This window comes from Meriones unguiculatus, chromosome 11 (assembly GCF_030254825.1).
Source record: "Meriones unguiculatus strain TT.TT164.6M chromosome 11, Bangor_MerUng_6.1, whole genome shotgun sequence".
Classification (NCBI taxonomy): domain Eukaryota; kingdom Metazoa; phylum Chordata; class Mammalia; order Rodentia; family Muridae; genus Meriones; species Meriones unguiculatus.
Genome location: NC_083359.1, coordinates 53,549,826 through 53,556,431, shown reverse-complemented (window position 1 = coordinate 53,556,431; position 6,606 = coordinate 53,549,826). Strand labels below are relative to the sequence as shown.

The 6,606-nt window shown below is 41.0% G+C and overlaps 1 pseudogene; it reads right to left on the bottom strand.

Moving 5' to 3' along the window:
* Positions 1-3,250: 3,250 nt before the first annotated feature.
* LOC110544092 (transcription factor BTF3-like) lies at positions 3,251-3,864 on the bottom strand (annotated as a pseudogene).
* Positions 3,865-6,606: the final 2,742 nt, after the last annotated feature.

Sequence of the window (6,606 nt, the reverse complement as noted above, 5' to 3'; positions counted from 1 at the left end):
TCTTGAGTTACATCTTTACCCCTCCCCGCCAAAGAACCTGATTTTATGTAGAGTTCTAGTTCAGTGACTAGGTGTTCGTGCAATGGATTTAATTTCTCCTGATGTAATTATTTTGCAAATCAGATAATTGCAAGACTCGTGGGATGGGGAGCAGATTCGTCACTAAGAGACTACTTCAGAATTGGAGGGAAATTTCTTAGGTTCAAAAATTTGACCTTAATCTTAGAAATCCTGTATTCCGGCTTCCTCGTTAACCTCCCAGGGGGCAGTCACGCTGCTGAAGTTGAGAGTTATGCTCACAAGGAATCTCTTCTATTCCATTCTTCATTTTCCAAACTGTTCTTTGAGAACTACTTCATACTCAATAAAATCCCATCTTCCGACATTACCATTTCAAAGAGAAAGAGGTGGATGATTAAGAGCGAGAGTGGTGACAAAACATTTGCTTCGTAATTCTCAGTCTATCACTTAGTAATTGCGTTAAGTTTCCCCTTCTGTACTTCAGTTTTATAAGTAGAATAGGAAACAACACTACGTTATAATTGACACTACCTTATAAACGAGATGCTATGCGGAAAGGTATCGGCTTAAGTGTTAGGTTCACTTTTTAATAGAAAATAAAAGTAGTTGGGGCTGCCTCAAGACTGAATGCCTAAGTCAGAAGTAGAGCTCAGCATCCCTGTATTAATAGCTAGGATTTACTTCGTGTTATACTTTGTATTATATGTCCCCTAGGGACCCATATGCCAAAGCCTTAGCCAGTCTGTGGGAGAGTGTTTGTGAGTCAGGGACTGGTAGAAGTTAGGACATTAGGAGTGTGCTATTAAAGATGATATCAGGAGCATGGCTTGACCACCTCCGTCTCTCTTTGCTTCAATATGCCACAATATGGTCAGTTTTACTTTGCTGACAGGCTTTGCACCACAATGTTCTACCTCTTTACAGACACAAAGCAGTAGGACCAAGCAGCCCTAGATGCAAATATCTGAAACCGTAGAAAAAAATAAATCTATTCTTATGACTTGATATTTCAAGTCATACGGATAGAAAAGTAACACACTGTATTATGTTATAAATATGCTTCAATCGTTACCACACTCAGTGTTAATAACCAATTAAAGAGAGGAGATGTTGCTCAGTTGCTAGCAATTGCCCAGCATGTGCCCTAAAACTGGGCCATCAATCCAGGAGGCAGTGGCAGGAGGACAGAAAGGAGGTAGAGGTTCAAGGTCATCTCTGACTATATACAGAGTTTGAGGATAGTTTGGGCTATGAGAGCCCCTGAGTCAACAACAAAACCAAGTGGAGATCTAGTCCCCAAGTAACAAACCACATCACTATCTGCTTCCTTAAAGTTTCCCAATGTAAAATTCTACTTCCCTAAGGGAAGAGAACAGCATAATACAACAGAGAAATACTTCAAAAGTTATCCTTGATTCTTTCCATTCAACATCATTCCCTCTTCACTTAAAAAAAAAAAAAAGACAAATCTATAACAGCCGGGCAGTGGTGGCAAACGACTTTAGTCCCAGCACTCGAGAAGCAGAGGAAGGTGGATCCCTTTGAGTTCAAGACTAGCCTAGTCTAGAGTGAGTTCCAGGACAGCCAGGGCTACACAAAGAAACCCTCTCTTGAAAAACCGAAGGAAAAGAAAAGAAAAGAAAAGAAAAGAAAAAAAAAATTCCATGACATAAAATGTGCCATCTTAGCCATTTTTAAGAGCACACGTCTGTGGTACATTCATGTTGTTGTGAAACCTCCAATATCCATCTCCAATTTTTTTTTATTACATGTTTCTCCCCAGCTCCTTGTGTATCACAGCATGAATACAGAGCGCAGAGGAAAAGTCTCAACAGTGGCTTCTTTCCTCTCACTATGTGAGTCCAAGGGATCAAAGCAAAAGCTTTTACCTGCTGAGGTGGGAGGATCACCTGAGCTAGAAAGTTCAAAACTATCCTGAGGAACATAGTAAAACTCTCACCTCAACAAAAGAGGGCAGGGCAGCTAGATGCTCACTAAGTGAAGACTCTCACTGGCAACCCTGCTCATCCACATCCCATCTCTGGGACCTATACAATAAAAGGTGTCTTCTGCCTTCCTGCCACAAATGAACTTTTTCAATAAAAAGACAGTAGGGGGACTAGAGGGATGGTACACATTGCCGAAGAACTAAATTCCTAGCACTCATGTTTAATAACTCAGGACCACCTATAACTGCAACTCTTCAAGCATCTGATGTCCTTTTTTGGTTTCCATGAGCATACACACAAATAAAGATTAAAATAAAAACAAACGTTTTAAAGACAGAAGTGGGATTGGAGCTCAATGGTACTGCATGTGCTTAAAATACAGCTCAGAGTTTATCTCCAGCAATCCACACCTGTGTACACACACACACACACACACACACACACACACACCAAAATAACTAAGGCTGGGTAGTGCTGAAATGGCACAACTGATGAATCTCTCCATAACCCTAATGAGAATCTAACCCATTTTCTTCAAGAGCTGTGTTCTAATTCCTTGTATCTTTTTTCTCCTCCCCCACTCCCGCCCTGGCACCCACCAAGGCAGAGTTTCTCTGTGTAGCTTTGGCCATCCTGGGCATATTTTGTAGACTAGGCTGACCTCAAACTCACAGAGATCAGCCTGCCTCCACCTCCCTGAGTTTATAGACATGTGCCACCTTTCTTTTCTTTTCTTTTCTTTTCTTTTCTTTTCTTTTCTTTTCTTTTCTTTTCTTTTCTTTTCTTTTCTTTTTTCTTTTCTTTTCTTTTCTTTTCTTTTTTCTCTTCTCTTCTCTTCTCTTCTCTTCTCTTCTCTTCTCTTCTCTTCTCTTCTCTTCTCTTCTCTTCTCTTCTCCCTCCCTCCCTCCCTCCCTCCCTCCCTCCCTCCCTCCCTCCCTCCTTCCCTCTCTCTCTCTTTCTTTCTTTCTTTCTTTCTTTCTTTCTTTCTTTCTTTCTTTCTTTCTTTCCTTCTTCTCTTCTTCTTACTAGACAAAGAATTTTACTAACCTTTTTTCAAACTTGATTTCCAGGCTGCTTCAGCTTAATTTGCTGTGACGAATGAATTGTGTATAAACAACAACTGAAAAGGACTGTAGTGTCCAGAGGTCTTGAACTTAAAAAAAAAACATTAAAGATGTAGGTCTTATCAGATTCATAAGAATTTCTAAAAGTGGTCATGACATGAAACAGTAGCCCCAGTAACTTTTCCAAGTTTCATCTTCCTCACAAGTTGCCTCAATTCAGTTTGCTCCATTTTTGGAAGCCTCATCAAAATTCTCCACATGACCCACAACTTCATCCTCCTTCTCTCCAGTGGCAACTGGTGCTCTGCCATTCTCAGGTTGTTTGGGCAGAGCTTCTGCTGTTCTCCTTCAACCAGTCAGAATGACTGCACAAAGCTGATACTGGAAAGCATTTCCACCGGCCTCTGTACCTCAGCCTGGTCTGTGATGGTGTTTGTTGCCTGAACTTTGGAGTTGTTAAAATGGATCAGTGTTCCTCTTCAATACCAGAGATATTGTTTATGAGTAACTTTTAAAAAGAGAACTGAAGTTCTTCACTACCTGCTGTACCTGTTCTAGGAACCACCTTCTGTCTGTGAATGGTCCCTTTAGCACCAATACACACTTGTGCCTGCAGTTTGGTTAGTTTTTCCTGGGTCATGACAGTTTCTTTCATATTGTTGCAGCAGAAAAGGGTCTGTGAGTGGGACGAAGATTCGTGATCAGGGGGTCTCTGGAAGACCTGCTGAGATTAGGTACACACACAGGGATCCAAGAAAGCAACTAGAGGGAAGTACGGAGTCCTGGGAGATTTAAACAAGTTTTGTGATTACTCTGCAGGGCATGGCTAGTTCTCTTTTCCTTTAGCTCTAGTTCTCTTTCTTTGTAAGCACTAGTTTTTTAAGCTCTACTTATTTGGGGTTCCTAAAACCTCTACCTCTCTTTCAACCCCCATCCTAGGTAGGAGAGAAAGAAGGTTAGAAGGAAAAGGGGATGTAGACCTCTTTACTTCCTCCAGCTGGGTAGATGTGATATCAGTCTCTGCAGTCAGGATACCCAGCAGTCCAGGTAACCAGCAAACCAGAAAATGCAACAGACAGTCTTCTTTCTCGGAAGTATTCTCTCTGTCCATCTCTTCCAAGCCTCTGCAAGTTCTCCCTATGGGCTCTTGTATTTATACTCCTGAGTCCTCAGACTTCAGTTAACTCCAACTGGCAAAGACCATGTCCCTGCACCAGGTAATTATCAGCTGTGGACAAACTAAAATCTCACACTTGAAATTAAAAAAAAAAAAAAGTTTACATAACATAACTGAGTTTTTAAAGAAATCAACACTTCCATTACATTTCTTTTATTATTATTATTATTATTATTATTATTATTATTATTATTATCATTTTCTTCTTTTGAGATAGGGTCTATTATAGTCTAGACTGGGCTGAAATTTCTGATCCTCCTGCTTCCACCTCTTGAGTGCTGGAATCCCAGGTATGTGCCACCATATCTGGTCTTAAATTTTTCTGTCTCCAAGAACTGGGGTTGGAGGCACACAGCTGTAATCCCAGCACTGGGGAAATGGAGGCAGAAAGTCAGAAGTTCAAGTTCAAGTTCAAGTTCAAGGCTACGTAGGTAGTTTGGAGCTATCATAGGTTAGAGACTCTGTTTCATTAAAACATTTAAATAACTGTGTATTTCATTGTATTTTAGGTGTATGGGCATTTTGTCTACATATGTGTGCCTGCTGTCTGAAGTGGCTAACAAAGAGCATAGGATGCTCAGGAACTAGAGTTACAGTTATGAGCTGTTATGTGTGTGCTGGGAATCAAACCTTGGTCTTTTGGAAGAGCAGCCAGTAAACTCTTTTTTTAAAAAAAATATTTTTTATTTTAATTTTTATTAATTACACTTTATTGACTTTGTACACCCCCTGTACCTCCCTCCCTTCTCTCCTCCCAATTCCACCCTCCTTCCCCCTTCTCCACAAATACCCCTATCCAAGTCCACTGATAGGGGAGGTCTTCTTCTCCTTCCATCTGATCCTAGTCTATCAGGTCTTATCAGGAGTGGCTACACTGTCTTCCTCTGTGGCCTGGTAAGGCTGCTTCCCCACTCAGGGGGAGGTGATCAAAGAGCAGGCCAATCAGTTCAGGTCAGAGACAGTCCCTGTTCCCATTACTATGGAACCTACTTGGAGACTGAACTGCCCTGGGCTACATCTGTGCAGGGGTTCTAGGTTATCTCCATGAATGGTTCTTGGTTGGAGTATCACTCTCAGAAAAGACCCCCATGCCCAGATATTTTGGTTCTGTTGCTCTCCTTGTGGAGCTTTTGTCCTCTCCAGGTCTTACTATTTCCCACTTCTTTCATAAGATTCTCTGCACTCTGCCCAAAGGTTGGCCATAAGTCTCAGCATCTGCTTTGATACCCTGCAGGGTAGAGCCTTTCAGAGGCCCTTTGTGGCAGGCTCCTGTCCTGTTCCCTGTTTTCTCCTTCTTCTGATGTCCATCCTCTTTGCCTTTCTGAATGGGGATTGAGCACTTTAGCCAGAGTCCTCCTTCTTGATTAGTTTCTTTAGGTGTACAGATTTTAGGAGGTTTATCCTATATTATATGTCTAATATCCACTTATGAGTGAGTATATATCCTTTGTGTCTTTCTGCTTCTAGGATACTTCACTCAGGATGATCTTTTTCAGTTCCCACCATTTACCTGCAAATTTCATGATTTCCTTGTTTTTTATTGCTGAGTAATATTCCATTGTGTAGATGTACCACAATTTCTGTATCCATTCCTCAACTGAGGGGCATCTGGGTTGTTTCCAGCTTCTGGCTATCACAAATAAAGCTGCTACAAACATGGTTGAGCAAATGTCCCTATTATGTACTTGAGCATGTTTTGGATATATGCCTGGGAGGTTTAGCTGGATCTTGAGGAAGTGCTATTCCTAATTGCCAGATTGATTTCCAGGGTGGTTATACAAGTTTATATTCCCACCAGCAGTGGAGGAGGGTTCCCCTTTCTCCAGCATGTGTTGTCACTTGAGTTTTTGATCTTAGCCATTCTGATGGGTGTAAGGCAAAATCTCAGGGTCATTTTGATTTGTATTTCCTTGATGACTAAGGATGTTGAGCATTTCTTTAAGAGTTTTTTGGCCATTTGATATTCCTCTATTGAGAATTCTCTGTTTAGCTCTGTTCCCCATTTTTTAATTGGATTACTTGATTTGTTGCTGTTTAACTTCTTGAGTTCTTTATATATACTGGCTATTAGCTCTCTGTCAGATACAGCGTTGGTAAAGATCCTTTCCCAATCTGTAGGCAGTCGTTTTGTTCTTTGATTTACAAAGGCAGTGTCCTTTGATTTACAGAAGCTTTTCAGTTTCATGAGGTCCCATCTATTGATGCTCTTAGAGCCTGTGCTGTTGGTATTCTGTTCAGGAAGTTGTCTCCTGTGCCATTGAGTTCAAGGCTCTTCCCAATTTTTCTTCTAACAGGTTTAGTGTGTCTGATTTTATATTGATGTCTTTGATCCACTTGGACTTTAGTTTTGTGCAGGGTGATAAATATGGATCTATTTGCATTTTTTCTACATGTA